The sequence below is a fragment of the Lissotriton helveticus genome, chromosome 2_1, assembly GCF_964261635.1.
Source record: "Lissotriton helveticus chromosome 2_1, aLisHel1.1, whole genome shotgun sequence".
In the NCBI taxonomy this organism is placed as follows: domain Eukaryota; kingdom Metazoa; phylum Chordata; class Amphibia; order Caudata; family Salamandridae; genus Lissotriton; species Lissotriton helveticus.
In genome coordinates, this window is record NC_136059.1 from 1,519,231,355 (window position 1) to 1,519,253,981 (window position 22,627).

Genomic DNA, 22,627 nt, shown 5'->3' on the forward strand with positions numbered 1-22,627 from the left:
CTCCTTGGGGATAAGATAAGGGAACACCAGTCAAGTCTACCTGTCCTTTTGTTTCTTCCTCTGTTCGGAAAATGCAATCATGTTTGTCAACTGCATCATTATCAGAAGGGAGGGTAGTAACGTGGCTGGATTCAGATTGGCACATCTTTTGATCGTAATATGTTTGGCAAACAATGTCAATTCATAGCCGGTAAGACGTGCACTGGTGAGGTGCTGTGTCCTTGTTTTATTCAAAAGTATGCCGACAGCATGAGGTACCATGACTGTGAGGTCAGCATCGAGTACGAGTTCAGCCGATTGTCTGATGGAAGTGGCCACGGTTGCGACCGCTCGCAGACAACTCAGGAGGGCTCTTGCGACAGGATCAAGCAAAGTAGAGAAATAAGCGCAAGGTCTCTGTCTATCGCCCATTATTTTAGTCAAGACCGAGAGAGCACAACCAGCCATCCCGTGGAAGTATAGCACAAAAGGCTTGTTGTAGTCAGGCGTACCTAGTACAGGAGCTGAGCAAAGCACAGTTTTTAATTCTTCAAAGGATTGCTGACAATCTGGCTTTCAAGGTAAAAGCTTAAGGACGTCTTTTGTTGTTAATGCAAGCAGGGGTTTGATTAGTAAGGAATCGTTAGGGATCCACTGTCGACAGTAGGAAGCGATGCCTATAAAAGCACGCACGTCTTTTTGAGTTTGTGGACAAGGCATTTTATTAATGGTACTGATACGTTCTGGGGTTGACCTTCTACCCTCCTTCGATAGAAGTTGACCTAAGTAGGTGGCCTCCTATCGACAATACTGAAACTTCGAAAGAGAAACCTTGTGATAATGGTGTGCCCGGTGTCACAATAATTTCACTGTACTATCTTTGCAACCTTGTTTAGTATCAGAAGCAATTAACGAATCATCAAAATACTGTATCAATGCATTACCTGGAGAAAGTTAGAGTGACCTTTCAATGTTTTACTATAAATGCTAAGACTTTCAGTATAGCCTTGAGGAGCTCTACAGAATAGGAAACATTTGCCAGCCAGAAAAAAGACGAACAAATACCTGCTGTCTGGGTGTAGGGGAATGCTAAAGAATGCTTTTTTAAAATCAATGACAGAGAAAATCATAGGAGTAGATGGAATCATTGTTAAAAGTGTGGTGATATCAGGACCCACTGGGAATTGCAGGACCACTATTTTATTGACCTTGCGCAAATCAATCACAAAACGATATACATCACCAGCACTGTTGGGAGAGTGTAGAGGCGCCCTTTTTAGGACCGTAAGAATAGGACTATTGCAAACGTTACTGGTGGTCTCCTCGACAACTCCCTTATGTATGAGGTCCTGAACAATATCAAGGAAGGCTTGTACTCCGGCCTTTGGTATTTTATACTGGGAAATGTGTGGTAGTATGGCATTGTCCTTCACTCTAATGGAAACTGGGGGTATATGCAATAAGCCTACATCAGTGTCACCAGTGGCCCATAATGTGGGTGGTACTTGGTCAAATTCAGGTGGAAGGGGAACATCTTTAGAAAGGCATTGTCAACTACTCATGTCAGGCCCCATGGTAATATAAACATCATCTGGCGAACAATAAATGGTAGCGTGCAGCTTCTTTAGAAAGTCCAAGCCTATCGGGCCCAATTCACAGAACTAACTTAAGACAAAATCCTAAACTTACTACCATTTGGTATTCACAGAAGGCACTTACTCATTTCGGTATTCACAGAAGTTTGGAGTCCTAACTTTAGGACTCCTAAATGCCTTCTGTGAATACCGAATGTCTTAAAGTTAGGATTTTTCTCAGTTTAGGAGTCCTAAAGTTAGGAGTCCTAACAAGGCATGAAATGCGGACGTGCGGGCCTTGAATTAAATTATCTTGGTGACTGTCCAGAAGTGTACTGAAGTTGTGGTGTCTGAGGTCCAGTATTTATACCCAGTTGTGTCTTTGAAGTGGGGGAGAAGCTTCTAAGTGTTTCCTTTTAAAGTTCGCAGGCATCCTGACTTTCCTGTTCTGGCTTCGGACTAACTATAGGCGGTACGCAGCTTTTTGTTTGGAGGCAGGACACTGCCTGTTAAGCTGTAAGAGGGGCTGTGCCCACCTCCTCCCTCCCATCCTGCAAGTGATGACCCATCCAGGCACAGGTAAGCTCCTTATTTGTTTGTCAACAAATATGATTAGTTTTCATACATCAAGTATCAGGAACAGTTCAGTTAGATTTTGTATGCATACAGTTCAACATTCAACTCCCCTGACATTACAGCTTTTTAGAAAGAAGATGCCTGGCATGTGCTACAGAGTTTCCATTGCTTCTGTTATAATATGGAGATTATATACAACTAAACATAATAAATAAAGATCTAATGAGAAGGGCACTCTGTGTGCAGTAGGAAGGACGGCATGTCATTAAGTAGCATAAATCAGGGCGATCTAGGAGGTGATATGCTATCCACCAAGACATCCCAAGCTCTGGCCACTTTGATGTTTCCTAAGCCTCTTTCGGCATCTCGTAACAGTATCCTTCCCTCACAGCCCGCCCATTTAATCAGTTGTCTTCGCCATTTGCCCCGGTGTATAACCTCATCCTAGTATGTATCCAGTAGGGGACATGACCAGAACATGTGTAGGATATGAACTCCGCCCTCCCCACATCTAGTGCATGCAGCATCTGTTAAGTGAAAGTATCTGCTCACTTGTTCAGGGGTTAGATATGACCTGTGTAGAACATAGTAATTGATGAGTTTGAAATGTGAATTGCGTGAAACCTTGGGTATTCTATCAAGGATGAAGACCCAATCCTTAGTGGGATAGGAATACTCAAGTCATTTTCCCATCTGGAGTGCAGTCTTTCTAATGGGTGCTGCAGCTCTGTCCATATTGCTTGATATATGTTGCCCGCTGAGAGGACTATATATTGGCTGCTTTGAGATGTGGAAGGTTCAGTATTACCTGTTTTCCAATGTACGTGCATTGCTGCCGTGAGTGCTCTGTTCAATAAGAAATGCCCCTGCTGTAAGTCTAATTCTGAGCAGTGCTCCTCAAACGGGTGCAGTCTGTATCTGTAAAGAGGTCTCCTACCTTTGTCTCACCCGCCTCTATCCACATGTTAATACCATGTGGTAATACTCTCAGGAAATCTAAGGGTAGGTCACGGCAATAAGGGGCTTTAGTTCTTTTTTTTTAAGACCTCTACCCCAACATTTTGCCAACACTCTCAGTTCTGGTAAGTCATTCCCAGACGATGTTGTATGATTAATTAAAATCTTTACAAAAATAGCAGAAAGTGCATGTTTAGAAAAGATGATAATAAAATACATAAAATCTAAATAAAACGACATGTTTAAAATACAGAGATAAGGTAAAAAACACAGGACAGGCAATGGTTGTCAAACGAGGAAAGTGCTAAAACTGCTCTGAGGCATCATATTCTTTTCAAAAATGAGTGTTAACATATGTATGATTGAAAATACAGGTGTAAATGGAACCAACTGTCAATAGTGCATGAAGCCTAATTCATACTACTGTCACTTCTCTGGCTAAACGTATGAGCATATAAGCAGCAGCGTAAAACTTCCCAATTAATGCCAGCTCCATTGGGACAGTGGTGGTATAGATGTACCTTAGAGCCTCCTTGCATGATCTAACACCATGGCGTTTGAAAATAGTTCTTAGCTACAGGCGCCTTTGGGTCAACAAAGCTGGACAACAGCAAATAACGGGTTCCGCAGATTCTGTGGGGTGTTGACACAGACAACAGCCGTTGCCACTAGGTGACCAGTTGTTCCAGTGGGCTCCATAGTCTTGTATGGGCAAGGTTAGGAGCCTAAATCTCTCATAACATTTTGAAGGGCTTGCCTTCCGAGACCTGCTTTTAAATAGGGCTGACATGTAGTGCTTTCATGTGAAGTACTTAGGCCTTCTGCACCTAAGACTTATCTGATCCGTTCAAGATCTTGTTGCCTCGAGATGCTCTTACCACACTTTTTTAGCAGGATCTTTGCGCTGTACTTTGTAAGTGGTGTGTCTGGGGAAAGTTCGAATTTTAGTCCCATTGTTTGTTTTGCGATCAAGAGATACCTCGCCCAGCGACTGTTATCTGAGAAGATCACCTGTCGTGCCGCCCTGATAGTGCCCGGGCAAGCGTTGTTCACATTATGTTGGAGTTTGACCATATATTTTTTGCATTCGATATCCATTGCTGTGATGTTAAACTCCAAACGTATCAGTGAACGCCTAGTCGTGTGAGGAAGCTTAAAAGAATTTCTGTACGCCATTATACATAGACCTTCCATTTTTTTAGTCAACAAACCAGGGAAGGCAAGGTGGCCACAGCTCAGTGTGGGCATTAGCTTGGCTTTGATAATTTGTCGGATCCCCTCCGTCGAGTGGCTTACAAGCTTGTGGTGTAGTTTGCACAAGCCATATGTTAGCTTAGCTGCTTTTGTCTCCAGTGCTTTGACCTGCAGTGCTGGTCTGCAGGAATCTGTAAATTGCAGTAAGTGTACTTATTGGTCGTGTTTATCCTTAGAGGACCCAGCTGCCATGCCAAAGTATGTTTTTTTGACTTGTGGCCAAAGATCAGTACTTTAGTCTTTGATGCGTTAGCTACAAGCTTGTTTTCAGTGTTGTATTTTTGTAGCACCTCTAAAGCCCTTTTCATGCCAATTCTTGTATGGTCCAGCAAAACGAGATTGTCCGCGTACTGCATAATTGGCAGTCTGAGGTGACCCAATTTTGGAGGGAAGATGTTGGTTTTTAGCAATGCTTCTCCCAAGTTTGCAGTATATAAATTAAACAGGGTAGGGGCAATCACGTAGCCCTGTTTTAGCCCCCTGTTTGTGAGGATCTTGGGAGTTGCGCGTGTGCTAGTAAGCTTTACTCGCACCCACGTGCCAGTGTAGAGTGCTAGAATCGCCGCCAGCAGTTTCCCTGGTATTCCCCACTTGGCCAATTTTGCCCACAGGATGTTTCGATCAAAAAGCGGCGCTGTAGTCCACAAAACAAGCATATAATGGAGGGGTGGTGGGCCCAGTTGCCTTCGTTGCCAGGTATGAAAGTGCAATGGCTTTGTCCATAGTAGAAGAATTAGGCCGAAAGCCAGTCTGATGATGTGGGATTACTTGCTTTTTCGAGATCCAGGACTCTAGCTCTTTCAGGATGATTTTTGCAAAGGCCTTTCCTTCCCTGTCCAGTAATGCAATTAGTCTATACTTCCCTGGATCAGTGGCATCCCCCTTTTTATGAATGGGATATAGGATGGAGCCTTTCCAAGAGTCCGGAACCGTAGAAATGTTATAGGAATGGCTAAATAAAGTTTGAATGTGGGGTGCCCAGTATTCAGAGTCTTCCTTAAAGATATAACCAGGCAACCCATTGGACCCTGGGCCCCATCCTTCCTGATGCCCTGGAGGATGGTTAGTGTTTCCTTTTCTGTTAGATTGAAATTGTCCACATCATTCTCTTCATGTTGGAGGTCTTTGGCAGTGCTTGCCATGGGTGCTTTATGATCGAAGTATAGGTTGGTGACCTGAGCAGCCCATTTGTTGGCGGGGACAGCATTGTGGATATGATGGACACTATTTAGATCATTAACATAGCTCCAGAATTCCTTGCATTTGTTGGGAGCTAGCAATGTATAGATGTGTCTCCATTTTTCCTCTATGTTAGTTTGTTTCAGTTGCCACACAATTTTTTTGTGCGTTTTCTTAGCTGTCTTCAAATATTTTCCTGTTTGAATGGACTTTTCCTTCCTATGCTTTGATTCTGCCAAATGGCATCTCTTTTTACTCTGAATAAGGATTTGGTTGTCCGTATGATTAAGTTGCCCCATTTGCCTGTATTTGTTGTTACAATTAGGTTGCTTTCCTGGAATCAAAGCATTGAATAGCGAGGTCATAATTTCAGCTCAGCTGCTCTGAGGGCCGTTTATGCCTGTGTTCTGCTTTCATTTAATATACTTGGCCCGCCTTGTAGGCCCCCATTTGATGTGTTTAATTGAGGCTAGTTTGTTGTCTACGCTGAGCATGCTACCTACAGTTCGATGTTCCTCATGCATCATGCTACTAGTGTTGATCAAAACAGAGATTGGTTGATGATCGCTGCCGGGTGTGGGCAGTACCTTGTACTCTACACATCTCCTCAGCAGGTTCTTACTCATGAAAATATAGTCCAGCGTGGAGATGTTTTTAAATGTAGGTTGTGGAGTCATTTTCAGCTGGCATGCGTGATTCGCATTCCCCAGATGTAATTCGTTAATACAGGCTTCCATGAGTGTGCGACTGCGGCCTCGTGATTTTGTTCCAGGCCACATAAATCTATTATGTTAAAGTCCCCAACTATGATACATTCATGTTCGGGGTTCTCGTGGAGGTAATCTCTAATTATCCTTATGATCCTTCTGATGTTTGTATTTTTGATCTTTTTATTTGGATTGACATATAGGTTGATTATTCCAAGTTTGAACGGAGTGCCCTCTGCTCTAAACCCATTTATTGTTATGATCTGGACATCAGATGCATGCGTGGGCCACTCCTCCATATGTAGTTGCCAGTTTAATTTTGCAAATATCATGATCCCACCACTTGGTCTTCCGAAGATGTATTTTCTATTCGCAATCGTGTGAATCACCTGGTAGCCTTTGATGTAGTTTGCTGATTCCATCCAAGTTTCCTGCAGGCATAAGATTTCGCCAATCATCAATGATTTCATTGCTTCATTATTGGTCGTGATTAACTTGAACCCTGCCACGTTCCAGCTAATTAGCCTAAACATGGGATTTAATATCTCCATGTTAGTGCCTCTGTGATTGTGTGTTTTAGGTCTCCCTGCCGGTCCACGTTGTTGTATTCCATGCAAGTTTGGTGTTTTCCCTATATTAGGAATCACCCCTATCCTTGGATTGCAATGCGGAGCTAAGCCAAGCCCAATCTTCCTGTTTGTCGACCTGGGAGATGGGCACTTCCTTACAATGTCTAATGCAGGTACCTTTGCGTATCTCAATCTTAAGGTCATTGTTAAATGATGGACTTGTTTTTGTCTTGGTGCCCCTTAGTGTACTACATTGTGCACAGAGCACTGCTTGATTTTTTTATCTCTGAAGTAGCACTTGTGGGTACTTTTCCGTTGGACAAATATCTATTCGGATACCCCAATCCTTAAGTGTGTCAGTTTCTGCCATTATATTTTGGATATCTTGTTTATTGAGCCATTTTGTTAGGGTCGATTCCTTATTCCCAGCCCAGGTGTATTTTTTAAAGTAGACCGCGAGTTGGGCAGAAGTTAGGTAAGCCAATGAGGGTATGCTTGTCAGAAGGTACAAGATATTGGAACAATTTAGAATATCACCTGGGCCCCTTGTTTCAAATTCCGAGGTAAATATCAGCATAGACTCTATTTCTGCCCGTGGGTCTGAAGCTGCAATGTTTTCCTTGCCCTCGTGTCTTGGCCTGTGAGACGTTTGTTCTATGGGCATTGTTTGGCCATTATACAGACCGAGGGAAGCGTTAGCTTCCTTTTCTAAGTTAATATTAGGAAGGCATGGCTGCTCATGCATCTGACACTTTGGTCCAGATACAGAGGTTTTTCTTGCCTGTATTATATCTGCTGTTTGCATGTGGATAGGGCTTGTTGTTTTTTGAGCATTGCACTGGCATTCCGTATGAAATTGGTGGGTTTTTACTACACCGGCTTCCTTCTTAATTGCAAATGTCATTAGCTCAGTTTTCTCTCCTGGTGGCTTTTCTCTGAGCATCTGGCCTGTTGATTGAAGAATCGTATAGTTTCTGGTGTCTAGTCTCAGCCTTGGTTCCTGATATTCTTTCCCTCTCAATGTCTCTGCTCTAAGCTCACTGATTTCTGATCCATTAGGTGAGTTGCCAAAATTTGTGGTCAACATCTCCGCATATGTTTTTACTTGTGGATTTAAAAGGGTGTCTTCATTGCAAGGTAATGGACTTTCCTTGTGGAGATCTTCCGAATGCTGCATTGTCAGATGTGTTTTCCTAAGGATATCCTGGCGATTGTGCTCATTGGGAGCTTTGGAAGAGGCGCTGTTTCTCATTTGGAATATTGGACAGATCATTGGACCGTCTTTGATGCTGACATTTCCAATAATAGGCTGATTGCCAGGTTGAGTTAAAGAGTGTGTTGTTTCAGGCTTTTTTTGCATCATTAGCATGCCACCTTTCCGTTTGTTTGCTTTTAGCGCTTTCCAAAGTTTTTTCTTTTGTCGTCTAGATAGCTGTCCATCAGTTGACTTATGGCCTGTGTCCTCTGTTTGATTAACCTCCCCTACAGTGGGTACTGGGTTGGCCCGTTTTACCGGGGATTTGCAGATATTTGTGGCTATGTTATCTTTTATAGCCTCTGAGTCCGTAGCTGTAAGAGTATTTATGGCTCCTGGGCTACAATGTTTCATACTTAGGGGGTCATTAGGATCGCGGACGGACTTGAGTCCGTCCGCGACCCCAGAGCAGGAGGGAACCTCCGCATGGCATGCGGAGTTCCCTCCAGTGCAATTAGGATGTGACCGCAAGGGTTGCGGTCACATCCTCTATTTATAACATTGCGGCGGGTGGAGCTTCAAGCTGCACCCGCCGCAATGTTAAAAATGCACGCATTGCATTTGCATGCAGTAAGAGGCAGGCACCGCGCGGTGCCTGCCGCTTTCTGCATGCAAATGCAGGGGGGTACCATAGGTACCCCCCATGTGCACCCCCCACCCCCCCTTCACCTAGGGGGCCCGCAACGGGCCCCCGCAGTGAAGTTCCGTATGTTTTTCCACGGCGGAAAACCCGCCGCGGAAAGGCATACTTTACGGGCCATCCTAATATGGTGGACGGTGTCTGACAGACACCATCACCATATTAGAGCTTTTCCGCCGCGGTTGTAAGCCAGCCGCGGCGGAAAAGCTGCGGACGGAAACCAGGACCCACCAGCCATCCTAATGTGGCGGTGGGTCTTTGGTCAGTCCGCTGCGGTTTTCCGCATCCTCTGGGCCGGCGGTGCCTTCCGCCGGCCCCGAGGATGCGGAAAAACCGCGATCCTAATCGGCCCCTAAATGTGGGAATTGTCCGTGCCTCATTGCATTGTTTAATTAACATGGCCAACAGGTCTGGAAGTGTGGTTACTTTCTCCACTATTGCGTCACTGAAGTTTTTTGTGGGGCTTGTTGCGCTCCCCGCACTCTTTACACTGGCGACCAACTGTTCGACATTGTGACTGATCTTGTCCACTTTTTCGTTAATTATCAAGACCGTTTGAGCCAGCATATGTGTTAAATCCACCTGGATCTCTGCTTTATGTGATTGCCAGGAAGGTGCCTTTACGACTTCAAGTAGAGACGAGTTTATTGTATTCAAGATGTGTTCAGGGCCATGCTTTTTGTTTGACTCTTGTTCATCACTCTGGGTTCTGCGGTGTCTAAGAGTGGTGGCACCTGCAGAGCCCTCGCCCACTAGCTGCAGTTTAGAGGCTGCTATATGTGTTATTTTTGTTAATTCGGGGGATGCCAAAGCTAAAATGCTAGTGGTATCTTATTGATGTTGTCTTTGTGCCCTGCCTTGATTGCTGGGTGTGGAGCAGCTCTGGGAGCTTCCCTGTCCACCGGGGTTGATAAGAGCCTCCAAATGATCCTGTGGCTGACTGTTTGATTGGTGGTGGACGAAGGCCTCTATGCGAAAGATGTTGTTATTGCGAGTTGACTCGCTAATTTGAAGACCCTGAGGTATATTTGATGTTTCAGCATCGTTTAATGTTGATGATATCTCAATAATATGCTCTAGCCCCTGTTCCTCCAGTTCATGGTTAATAGCTTTAGCGGTGGTGTCCTTGATGTCATTGTTAGTCATGTCTTCTTGCTCCACCGTTTCTGCGAGCCTCGCCATCTCTAAAATGTATGTCTCCTCCAGACTGTCATGGGCTGTGCTTTTTAAGTTGTTGAGGGGGTTTTCCTCGCCCAGTCTTCCCAGCTCCTGGCTGTATAAACTCATGCTGGGGCTGTTGTCTATTGTTCCCCCTTCTTTCATCTTGCAAGTCTTGTGATTGCAGTGAGGTTCCATTTTCTGTCTTGTGAAATATTGATGGATCTGAGGACCCCCTTTTGTTAGTTTGTGGAAAAGTAAATTTTGTCATGTTCTGTGTCACTACGTGCCATCCATCATATGTTATGTGTGCATGATCAATATGTATATGTATTCCCCATGTCCGATTAAAGACGCAATTATAGTTGTGTCCACCTCTGGTATGTCATTTCCCAGTCCCCATGAGTAATATGAGTATCAGGCCTATGTGAAGTAATGTTGCCACGTTTCTCAGTGTGCACGTTATTCTATTATAAAGTCCCCGTTTCCAGGCCTCAACAGGGCCTGGACATCAGATTCAGCTCCTGTCTCCTGAAGCCTCGCTGAGGAGTGATCCAGCCCCCACCTGTATCTTCGACCTTTCACTTACTTCCTGCCTCGCAGTGCCCGGTGCAGCTTGGCTCTGCCTCTGAATCTGCCAAGACTATGTTATGATTCCAGTTATCAGTTCAGTCCTCCTTCTCTGCATTCCTAAGCTACTGAACTGCATCAATAGTTTCCGTCATTGTCTAGCCTATGCGGCTCCATGTTAAGAGAAATACTGTATTTAATGGTCATTTAATATTCTTCATCACGCAGTACATGTAGAATAAATGCATGGTCCAGTCTTAGAGTCAGTTAGCTTTTCCCCTCATGACTTCTAGTTTATATCAACATGTTCCCTAAACATCAGATACTAGATAGGGTTTAGGTACATGTCGCTCCGACCCTCCAGACTTTAGTCTCTGCTCCTAGCACAGAGTTCATAGCCCCCAGCTTCTCCTAGTAACACGTCATTGCCAGTTTGCGCGCTCCACCAGGTTAGAGGTCCCGGCTCCTTAGGTAGCCCCCTCCTATGTTTCCGCCCATTCATGACATATTCTGTTACGTTTGCATCACATGTCTGAGTTACACCTTCTTTTTACTCTTATCTTTCGCGACTGCTACGCGTCACGCCTTCTGTTCCACCCACTGCTACGCCTACTGCAATGTAATGCTATGTGTTTGCGCTATGTATATATGCTCGTGTATTGTTATTAAATGCGAGCGCGCTCATCCCAGACCCAGCCCCAGCAGCTGCTGGGCCCTGTCATCCTATTCCTATGCAGGTTGTCCTGTTCCTGTCCTTATGCTGTATTAAACCTGCAAAAACTCCTACTACCTCGAATCTTGACTCTTATTTATTGAGCTATCTGTTATGATATATGTCTAGTCAAAAATAGGGTATTATTTATTTATTTACCACATAATGGCGCCCGAACAGGGACTTGCCCTTTCCCCACGCGTCGGTGAAGCCACGCCGACCCCCTGACCCTCTGCAGTCGTGACGGAACTCTTCTGCGCAGTGGCAGATATTTCTGCTCAAGTATCCCTCAGGCCCACGGAGGAGACGGAGGAGGCGGTCCAGCATCCAGACGAGACGGTGGAGGAACGCGGCGAGTCCCGACCAGAGCCCAAGCCAAGAGTCCAAGGTCCGAGGTATCCGGAGGTCCACCCGTAACTGAAGTCCGAAGTTCGTCGTCGTAGCAGTCCAGTCCAGTCTGAGGCCTTCCGTTCTTGCTGCCCGGTGAGTACCGTTACTGGGGTGGTATCTAGACAGGGTCAATTTAATTGACTCTGGTCTGTGGGTTGGTGGTACACAGTCCCACAAACGAAGTGTCCACTTCGGTGGATGCGGGTCCTGACGTGTCTCTTTAAGAGACCGGTAAGTTTCGTACTGTTTCAGCAGTGCATCTAGTTTCTGTTCTAGTCAGTTCTGTTCTCGAGTAATTTCAAGTATTTCCAGGTAGTATTCTGTTTGAACTGTTGTTTTAAATGTTTTTTTATGTATTCCAATGTCGTGGTATGAATGGGAAATAAGTATCGTGTTTATTGTGTATTGTATTGTGTCTAGATTACAGTTCAGTCATGCCGCTCTTCTCAAAATTACGTCAGTTAAAAACTAGAAAGGGTCTGCTGGAAGCAGCAGTTCCCGTCCCGCCCAGGGACAGTCCAGGTCACTTTATGTATCAGAAGCATGGCATAAGCGCCATATTGTATCTAGATTTATGGGTAGAATATACCAAACAGTTAGAAGAAAAGTATAGATGGCCCGTATCGGGTACATGGGATGCCGAATGCATCATGCGAGTAGAGGAGGCATTATGGAAAAAGAAAGCCAGACAATCACAGAAAGATGCCATCGAGTTATGGCGCAAAGAAGCTCATAAAAGAACCGAAAAAGAAATCAGAAAGACAGAACTAAGTAGAGAATCCCAAGAACGAGCCCAAGAAAGAGAATTAATCGAGATAGGTGAACGAGTCAAAACTGAGCAATCAGACAGACAGAGGAATGCCCTCATTAAGGGTATGTATCCTCTTCTTGCTGAGGGCTTGCCAAAAGCGACCCCAGAGGCATCCAGTAATTTCCCGCCACCATTAGTTCCGACCAAGCTACGTCACAAACCGACCGCAGCTGATATTTTCATCTCGTCCTATTTGGACGACACAGTCCCCGAATATGCAAATCCTGTTCGCACTCCGCCAGTCCCTGTAAATCAGGTAATTCCTGCTCCTCCAGACACCGGGGTGCCCTTAACAGCTCCCCCGGGTCAGCCCGCCATACAAGTCCAGCCCACGTTACAATTACCGACCCTGCCAGGACGGAAAGCATCAGTTGATGATTCTAGTTTAGGGGCCGCAGGAGGAGGTCTTCCTCAAACTCCGCCGCCATACAAGCGTTTATCAGCACTCGAATTACATGCTCAAGCATCACAGCGTACTCCCAAGAGTAATAAGTCTGTTGCAGAAATCAGGCAAACCCTTGGTGAATGTGTTTATGACCCAGTTCCAGGCGAGTTTAATATGGTTTTATATTCCGTACGCGTAAGGAGAGTGACCGAGTATCTAGTCACCCTGCCGAATATGAAAGAAGATCTAGACAGGATATATCGTTTCATCCGTACAGGGGATGACCCACAAAGTATTAGTGATGCCATGTCTCAAAGGAAAGCCGAGATTCAGCGCATGATATTAAAGTTCTTAATTAACTGTCTAATAAGAGAACAAGATTATCCGTCTAAAGACCCGGAAGAAATGAAAACTCTAACAAAGTGGAGTGATAATATAGCCGAAGGAAAGCACAATACCATTGGTGCCATGGAAAGTATGTACAAGAAAATCCGTAGAGAGATAATAAAGATACACGAACAGCGTAAAGCAGCACAAGTAAGCGAGAAAGAAAGTACCTCTGATCCTGAAGAGGAAGACGACGAGAATACCGCCAGAATAGCGTATGTAGGAAAACCTAGATTTCCGGATCGCCATTTACGTCTAGAACCCAAGTCTATTTTCCATCATCCAGCACCAGAACAAGGTTCCCTAGAACAAGTATTTCAAGCTACCGATCACATTCTGAAATCACGAATCGGTTACAGTGAGTTAAGTACTATGCATGAACAGGAACTAGTCCGATCAGCAGTCAGATGGATTACTGATTCTACCACTTTTCCAGACGAAATAGTGGCACAAATGTTCCTGAAAATGCCCCCAGCCGAGCAGCGACTGGTGGGTATGTATATGATTCAGCACCTCATTACTCTGTATGAGGGTCAACATTCTGATCCAGGCCCGTTACATGATATCTTGAACGAGTTACTCCAGTATAGATGGAGAGGTCTAGGTACCGATTTAATTAGTGTCATTCTAGAACAGCGTCACAAATATAGAACATTCTTGAACCCGCATTTTGTTCATGCCTCACCCCCAGAAAGTAAATCATTCCACATAGACAGACAGAATCCGTTACGAGAAGTCCACCCAGTCAGAGGAACGGGTGGCGAAATGCAGCGAGTGTTTGTATACACTCCGATCACAAAGATGGAACTCCTCGAAATGAAGAAATTAATTCCCTGTCATGATAAAGATCCAGCAGGGTTCCATAGAGAATTAAAAGACATGCTCCGTATGGGAGAATACACTTACCCAGATATCATTAAAATGTTAAAGGTTCTGCTGCCCGTGGTGTATGAAAAGCTAAAGGAAAAAGAATGGGAGGTGGGAGAGAAAAAGATAGATTGGGCAGTCCTAGAAGCAGAAGATAAGATACGTGTACCAGGTACTGGTCTTGGAGAGAAATGTAAAGAATTACCAGAATTATTAATTCAAGTTTTACCCAGATTATTAACAACGAGAAAAGAAGACTGGGATGCAATCTCAGCCTGTAAACAGAAACAAGATGAAGATATTAGTGATTTTTATTCTAGGTTTGAAAAGTGCTTTAGTATCAACAGTGGCCTCAAGACAAGTAGTGAGTCATACCCTCACCTTTTCGTTACTAAATTAGTCGAGAATTCAAGCCCACAAGTTAGAAACCGAGTTTTGAAAGTCGAAAGCACCTGGCAAGCAAATACTCCGTCCCAGATGCTCCAGATGCTCCAGTATCACCAGAATAGAATCAGAGAAGAACAAGAACACGAGAGAAAACGTATGAAAGACACGAAAATGAAAGTACTAGTTGCACAATCTGTTCCTCAAGACAGTCGGAAGAGGGGTCCGAATCAAGCCAGTCATCCTGCAACACCCGTTAAAGGGAACTGCAATTATTGTAAACAGCCAGGTCATTTCATAAATGAGTGTGCAGTTCTGAAACATAACATAGCTACTGGTAAGACTAAAGAAAGACCACGTCCGCCTAGACAGGAGCAAGTTTCACAGATTCCTCAGCCACAGAATGCACAACAGACAGTTACAGCACCGCAGCCTATTGCGGCAACACAGCATGTTACATCGCAGATGTACCAGTATGCACAGTCTGAGTATCCAGAGTACCAGCCATATTCATGAAACAGCCTAGAGAGGGAGGTAGGCTTGCCTCTCATCGAGATACCTGTAGATCAAGAAGGTCCCTATGTTCACAGTCAAGTATTAGGGAAAGACAGAAAGTTTTTGATTGATACAGGGGCAAGTAGGACCACAATTAGTCATGCCGAAGTTCCAGGGGCTCCGCTCTCAGGCTCAAGAAATGTTTCCCTTGGATTTTCAGGAAAGCCTATCGTTAATGAGATTTCAAAGCCAGTCACTCTAGAAGTAGGTCCATTGTCCCGCACTACTGATCTGTTACTTACTAAGTCATGTCCAGAAAATCTATTAGGCATTAAAACACTGAAAGAGTTAGGTGCAGTTATATGTTGTTCCCCAGAGGGAATACGATTGTTCCTACGTGACTTTAAGGGTCACTATGTATTACGAGATTTTGATTCCAGACTGTCTAAAGTTCCGCAGCATTTATGGGCGCAAGGTCCAACTGATGTAGGTTACATGCAAATCACACCCCATCGTGTGACTCTCAAACCAGGTGTAGTGTTACCACGAATCAGGCAGTATAGATTGCCACCCGAGGCTGTAGCAGCCTTATCCAAAATTATTGACGAGCTCATGGCTCAAGGAGTAGTTGTAGAAACTGACTCCAACGTATGTAACTCTCCGATCATTCCAGTCATGAAACGTACTGATCCAAATGCACCCCCAGTATATCGATTAGTGATCGACCTACGAGAGCTTAATAAATGTATTATTCCGCAGTACCCAGTTGTCCCAGATATCTCTTCCCTGTTAACTGCTATTGATTCCGAAGCCACGTTCTTCACTGTCATAGACCTCAAGAACGCATTTTTTAGTGTTCCTATTCATCCAGACAGCCAGTTTCTTTTCGGATTCTGTTTAAATGGAAGGAGCTATATGTTCACACGCGCTCCTCAAGGTTTCACAGAAAGTCCTAGTATTTACAGTCAGGCACTCAAGAGACAACTAGACAACATTCACATGCCAACTGACACTGCCCTGCTCCAGTATGTCGATGACCTACTGATCACAGCCCGTTCTGAACGTGACTGCGAGCGAGCGTCACTGACGGTTCTGTATTTCCTAGCCGAGATGGGGCACAAGGTGTCCCCTTCGAAGCTTCAATTCTGTGTCCAGCAAGTGGTCTACTTAGGACACTTACTGTCCAAGAGGGGTAGGCAGTTGACACCAGACCGTATCCAGTTGATAGCGAGTCTTCCCCAGCCCAGAACCCAGAAGGAGGTACGTGCCTTTGTTGGCCTTACTTCTTATTGCAGACAATGGATTCCCCAGTATGCATTTCTAGCCAAGCCACTGATACAGTTAACGACACAGGAGGCAGCCGTATCGACTGTTCTCCCTTGGACATCTGAACATACACTTAGTTTCAACGAGTTGAAGAAAGCTTTATGTCAAGCTCCAGTTCTAGCGACACCGAACTACAGTAAGCCTTTTACACTTTTCGTTACTGAACGCGAAGGTACAGCATTATCTGTTCTCACACAAGATCAAGCAGGACAAAACAAGCCTTGTGCTTATTTTTCGAGCACACTAGATCCTGTAGCCCAGGCTCTGCCTGCGTGCCTCAAGTCAGTTGCAGCCGCAGCCCTAGCTATCAGACAAAGTGATTCCATAGTTTTAGGACACTCCTTGACAGTACAAGTCCCACACTCCGTGGAAGTTCTTTTAAACCGAACACAAACACAGCACTTGACAATTGCACGTTTAACAGGTTATGAATTGACACTGTTCCAGCCACACATAGATATTAGACGCTGCAACATCCTGAATCCTGCTACACTGTTACCATCAGCTAGTTCAAATTCTGCCACACATGATTGCGTGGAAGTAGTTAACATTACGACAAAGCCAAGACAAGATCTGACAGATATTCCGTTACCAGACCCTGACCTGACACTTTATGTGGATGGTTCATGTATGAGAACTAGTACAGGAGAACTAGTCGCCGCGTATGCAGTGACTACTGACACTGAGGTTATTGAGACACACCGCATTGATACCCTGTCCGCTCAAGCAGCAGAGCTAGTTGCTCTGACACAAGCCTGTATACACGCCAAGAACCTGAAAGTTAATGTTTACACAGATTCACGTTACGCATTTGGAGTTGTACACGACTTTGGAGTGCTCTGGCAGGAGAGAGGTTTCATGACTTCTCATGGAACCAAGATTCAGCATGGTCTCCTTATTCAAGCTCTGTTAGATGCCATACACTTACCGACATCTATTGCTATCATGAAATGCAAAGCACATACGAAAGTCACTGACATTATTTCCCAAGGTAATGATCTAGCAGATCGCACAGCCAAGCTTACAGCACAGACTCTAGACATTCCAGTTAACATGACACACACTCCAGATCTGACTACATGCATGACAGTTAAGGACCCTACACAAGATGTCATAGATATCCAGTTACATGCTACTCCCGATGAAACCAAGAAGTGGTCTGAACAAGGAGGGGTCCAGACAGATCAAGGATGGTTAACAAAGGGTAGAACCACATGGTTTCTCCCCGACTCTATGGTTCAAGTCATCATTAATACTGCACATAGTCCAGCACATTTAGGAGAAAAAGCAATGTTAGACAGTATCCAGAACATTTGGTTCAACAAGCATTTACGAGCTGCAGCAAAGCAGAAAGTCCGTACCTGTATGATATGTTGTCAGTTTAATCCAGGTAAAAGTGTCCCGGTGGAACAAGGTGGTTTCCAGCCTCCTGACCACCCTTTTGAGGTCCTCCAGATGGATTATATTCAGATGGAGCGATGTCGAGGTTTCAAGTATGTTCTTGTAGTTGTATGCGCTTTGTCCAGATGGACAGAAGCATATCCAGTCCCAGATTACACAGCCGCGACCACTGCCAAGCAGTTGGTTCGTGAATTCTTCCCTCGATATGGACTCCCTAGAGTCGTATATTCTGATAACGGTCAGCCATTCTCATCTGAACTGATGAAGCACGTTTCCCTGTTGTTAGGGTACCAGTGGAAGTTTCATTGTGTACGCCATCCTGAAGCAGCCGGTCTAGTCGAGAGACATAACCAGACTCTGAAAATCCGTATTGCAAAAGTGTGTAAAGAGAAAGGTGTGGACTGGCTAGTAGCTCTGCCAGTCGCTTTATTTTATATGCGCATGGTCGCACATTCCAGATCAGGTCTGTCCCCGTATGAGGTCGTTTTCGGCCGCCCCCCTAACATGTGGGGTACTCCTAGACCCCGAAGTATTACTGATGTTTCATGTAATATGCTGACAGATTACCTAGCTTCCTTGATGTCTGCCCTCAACTCCTGTCGTTCACAGGTTGCCGCCGCATTTCCAGACAATACCGAGGTGGCACCGCATGAGATCGTTCCAGGTTCGATGGTGCTCGTCCGGAACTTTGACAGATCAAGTCCACTGGAGCCACGTTGGAAGGAGCCCCGTCAGGTCCTCCTCACCACCCGTACAGCTGTGAAATTGGAAGGACGCCGCGGCTGGGTGCACCTTTCGCACGTCAAGAAATTCTACGGATTAAAGCCGGTCTTTAAAAACATTTCCCAGGATATCAAGACTTGTCAAAACATTGTTCCTAAGGACTGTCCCGCAAATGACATTGACACAACCCCTCCCCTGTTAGAGAAAACTCCGCAACAGGAGTATAAACAAAAACTACGGTCTAGTAAAATAAGTCAGTCAGTTTGATTGTATAAGTCCTCCCCTAGGTGAAACGGTTAGACTGTTTCTGACATGTATAAAATAGACCCCCATAGTGAGAGAGTTAGTCAAAACTCAATTCGATGTATCGTTTTTCTAAGTTTCATATTATTCATCAGCATAATGATTTCCTGCACCAGTTACGCATTTTTCCTGTGTTTTCCAGTTCCTCATGTAAATAAGCCTTCTAATGTTACAGTAGAGCACACGTTTAGTGATCTGCCTCCTCATGAACTGTCTTACCGCCTCGCTATGCGCAATAACTCATTTATCCGCATGTTATATTATTCACACCAGACCAGCAATGCCACTAATTGTTGGGTGTGTGGTCGACTCCCCCCTTTCCAGACACCGAAGGGAGTTCTGCCACTCTTTCCTTATCCTTTTTCACATAATGGTTCGTGTGGAGCATGGTCCACGTTAACGTCATCCTCAACAGATATGTCTTTTCTTAACAGCACATGTTTCCCAGACAAGCAAGGTTCCCCCCACAGAACAGGTTTAGATCTAGAAAATGAAGTGTATAATTTAGGTAACTATTCGTCGAATTTCATGGTCCTGAATGTTCAGTCTGATACTACTCCAGACTCACCTGCTATTTCAGTATTACCAGTCAAAGGCGAATTATGTGTTCGTAATTATGGTTCTGTACATGTAGGACATAGTGATTGTACTACTATTATCCAGTATAGTGACAGTGGGAAATCTATTTTTAAAGCTTCACGTCATTCTTATTTTGTTTGTGGTCAGACCGCATATGTTCGTCTGCCCCTCGATTGGGAGGGAACCTGTTACATTGCCTTCCTACTGCCACCTGTTTTCCTAGCCCCACCTGACTACCATAGGAATTCCTACCTAGTACATACTAGACACAAGAGAAACCTCCCGATTGTCGATTATACTGAAACTGCTGCAGAACAATTCATTGATATTGATAAAGGTGTTTTCCCTTATTTAGGTACAGTTGTAAATAGTAAGCTAATTCGTAGGTTAACAAGAACCCTTGAAGCTGTAGTAGATGAGACTGCCTCCGCTCTAGGTAACTTAACCGAAGAGCAATCCTTTATGAGAATTGTTGTGCTCCAGAATCGTCTCGTCCTTGACGTCATACTGGCCGATAGGGGCGGGGCCTGTAGAGTCCTCGGATCCAGTTGTTGCATTTTTATTCCAAATAACGCGCCGTCTGTTTATTCAGCTATAACCAGACTTCATAAAATTGCCCATCTATTACACCAAGATCCAGGCACCTGGACATGGTCCGGTTGGTTCTGGAATATAATTTCCGCCTGGGGATGGAAAGTCCTGTCCTTTCTAGGTATCGCAGTAGCGATCATATTCAGCTGCTGCCTCTGTATACAATGTGGCCCTGCGATTTGCGGCATGTGTGCTACCTCTTGTATTCCTAGTCCCAAGCCCCGTTCTAAATCCCGTTCCAAGACAATTCGAGATGAACAAATGGTACTGTATGAAATGATAGATGGTATCATGAATATTGATGTTTCCTGATGGAAACGTAGTGACAAGGAGGGAATGTGGAAAAGTAAATTTTGTCATGTTCTGTGTCACTACGTGCCATCCATCATATGTTATGTGTGCATGATCAATATGTATATGTATTCCCCATGTCCGATTAAAGACGCAATTATAGTTGTGTCCACCTCTGGTATGTCATTTCCCAGTCCCCATGAGTAATATGAGTATCAGGCCTATGTGAAGTAATGTTGCCACGTTTCTCAGTGTGCACGTTATTCTATTATAAAGTCCCCGTTTCCAGGCCTCAACAGGGCCTGGACATCAGATTCAGCTCCTGTCTCCTGAAGCCTCGCTGAGGAGTGATCCAGCCCCCACCTGTATCTTCGACCTTTCACTTACTTCCTGCCTCGCAGTGCCCGGTGCAGCTTGGCTCTGCCTCTGAATCTGCCAAGACTATGTTATGATTCCAGTTATCAGTTCAGTCCTCCTTCTCTGCATTCCTAAGCTACTGAACTGCATCAATAGTTTCCGTCATTGTCTAGCCTATGCGGCTCCATGTTAAGAGAAATACTGTATTTAATGGTCATTTAATATTCTTCATCACGCAGTACATGTAGAATAAATGCATGGTCCAGTCTTAGAGTCAGTTAGCTTTTCCCCTCATGACTTCTAGTTTATATCAACATGTTCCCTAAACATCAGATACTAGATAGGGTTTAGGTACATGTCGCTCCGACCCTCCAGACTTTAGTCTCTGCTCCTAGCACAGAGTTCATAGCCCCCAGCTTCTCCTAGTAACACGTCATTGCCAGTTTGCGCGCTCCACCAGGTTAGAGGTCCCGGCTCCTTAGGTAGCCCCCTCCTATGTTTCCGCCCATTCATGACATATTCTGTTACGTTTGCATCACATGTCTGAGTTACACCTTCTTTTTACTCTTATCTTTCGCGACTGCTACGCGTCACGCCTTCTGTTCCACCCACTGCTACGCCTACTGCAATGTAATGCTATGTGTTTGCGCTATGTATATATGCTCGTGTATTGTTATTAAATGCGAGCGCGCTCATCCCAGACCCAGCCCCAGCAGCTGCTGGGCCCTGTCATCCTATTCCTATGCAGGTTGTCCTGTTCCTGTCCTTATGCTGTATTAAACCTGCAAAAACTCCTACTACCTCGAATCTTGACTCTTATTTATTGAGCTATCTGTTATGATATATGTCTAGTCAAAAATAGGGTATTATTTATTTATTTACCACAAGTTTGCGGGCCACTTGGTTTTTATTGGTGCTGCTCATTTTCCTTGCGGCAATACTATTTCTTCGGGCCACAAATACTTTATGCGAATACTTCCAGTTAGCGTGAAAAGAAGAGGGCTGTAGCCTTACCCCACGTTCCCACGCTCTTAACCACTCTCTCGTCTTCTGCTGCCTCAGAAGGCTGTGTCGAGTCACAGTTTGCGCTTGCTCTTGGTGAGCATGTGCTACCTGGTGCATTAACTCAGTAGTGCAGGTTAAATCTGATAAGCGGGGCTGGAGCTGCATCCTAATTTATAGGGGAATGAAGCGTGGTTTATGCCAGTCTGCTGGTCTGTTGATCTGTGCACCGTTATTGAAGCTGTTACAGGTGCTGCTTCGTACTTATAACTGTTAACATGTACTTGTATCCGTCCACCATTAGTGATTGCCTTTTGTAAGTTCACTGCAGGGCTGGTCAATAGGCCACCAAGGCTTTAGCGCTGTGAGTTGCCTCCCAGGCGACCTGTGGCTGTGCCTTGCTTCGCCAGGCAATCTGTGTGGCTTTGCCGTGCTGCAGTAGAAGATGATAGATAATAGTGAATTAATGGTGAAGTAATGGTGAAAAAATGGCAAATGGTGGTGGGGAGGGTGGGGGTACTTTAAAGACCGCAGTGCTGCAGTTCACTAGAGATTGCTAAAAGTGCCGAGACAAAAATTGCTATAAAAATGCCCCTTTACTGAGGCAGTGTCTCTGGTAACTGTAGGCAACGGGGGCCACGTAGCGGCGGTATTTTAATCTGCTTTGAGCCTCTCGCTGCTCTCCCACTCTCCCCCCTCGCGTCCACGCCCAGCTGCACTGTCCTGCGGCTCACCGGAGGTAGCTCACCGTAGAGCGCGGGCCGTGGACACAGCGCTGGCTTCAATCCGTGGGGATCCTTGCGGTGAGGCAGGCTCCGAGCAGGGCTCCTCCAGCGGCGGCAGGCGCAGGGGCTGGCTCCCAGCAGGAACACCTCCAGCAACCGTAGCGGTGGCACCCCCGTGTGGCCCAACCGCCAGCAGGACAACAGGGCACGGCAAGGCAAGCTGGCAGGGTGGGGGCGGCTCTCTGCGGCATTTGCTCTCGCTCTCCGTGCTCCCCTCATTTCTCTGTTGCAACAGTGGCGCTCAGCGGTTGAAGACTCGCACTGCCTTCCCACAGCTCCAGAGAGTTACACTTGCCTGGTCTGCTGGTTGCCGTTGTCTTGCTGTCACCAGCCACCACCACCCGGGGTTCAGTCGGGATTTCAATGATGTGCCAGTTCCTGAGTCACCATTGTAATTGGGCCACAATATAGTATGTCTCA

At 45.3% G+C, this 22,627-nt stretch overlaps 1 protein-coding gene across 4 annotated transcripts in view; it reads left to right on the plus strand.

Annotated features, from left to right (window-relative positions):
• LOC144818747 (uncharacterized) overlaps window positions 1-22,627 on the plus strand; it is a 289,911-nt gene that overhangs the window by 75,316 nt on the left and 191,968 nt on the right. For 2 of the 4 annotated variants that reach the window (XM_078676453.1, XM_078676452.1), the window contains exon 2: window positions 1,976-2,132. The exons of 1 other annotated variant lie outside the window; for it this stretch is intronic. The gene's annotated coding sequence lies outside the window, so the exon portion shown is untranslated. The remainder of the gene's footprint in view (window positions 1-1,975; window positions 2,133-22,627) is intronic. One more of the 4 variants, XM_078676455.1, reaches the window with a different exon arrangement.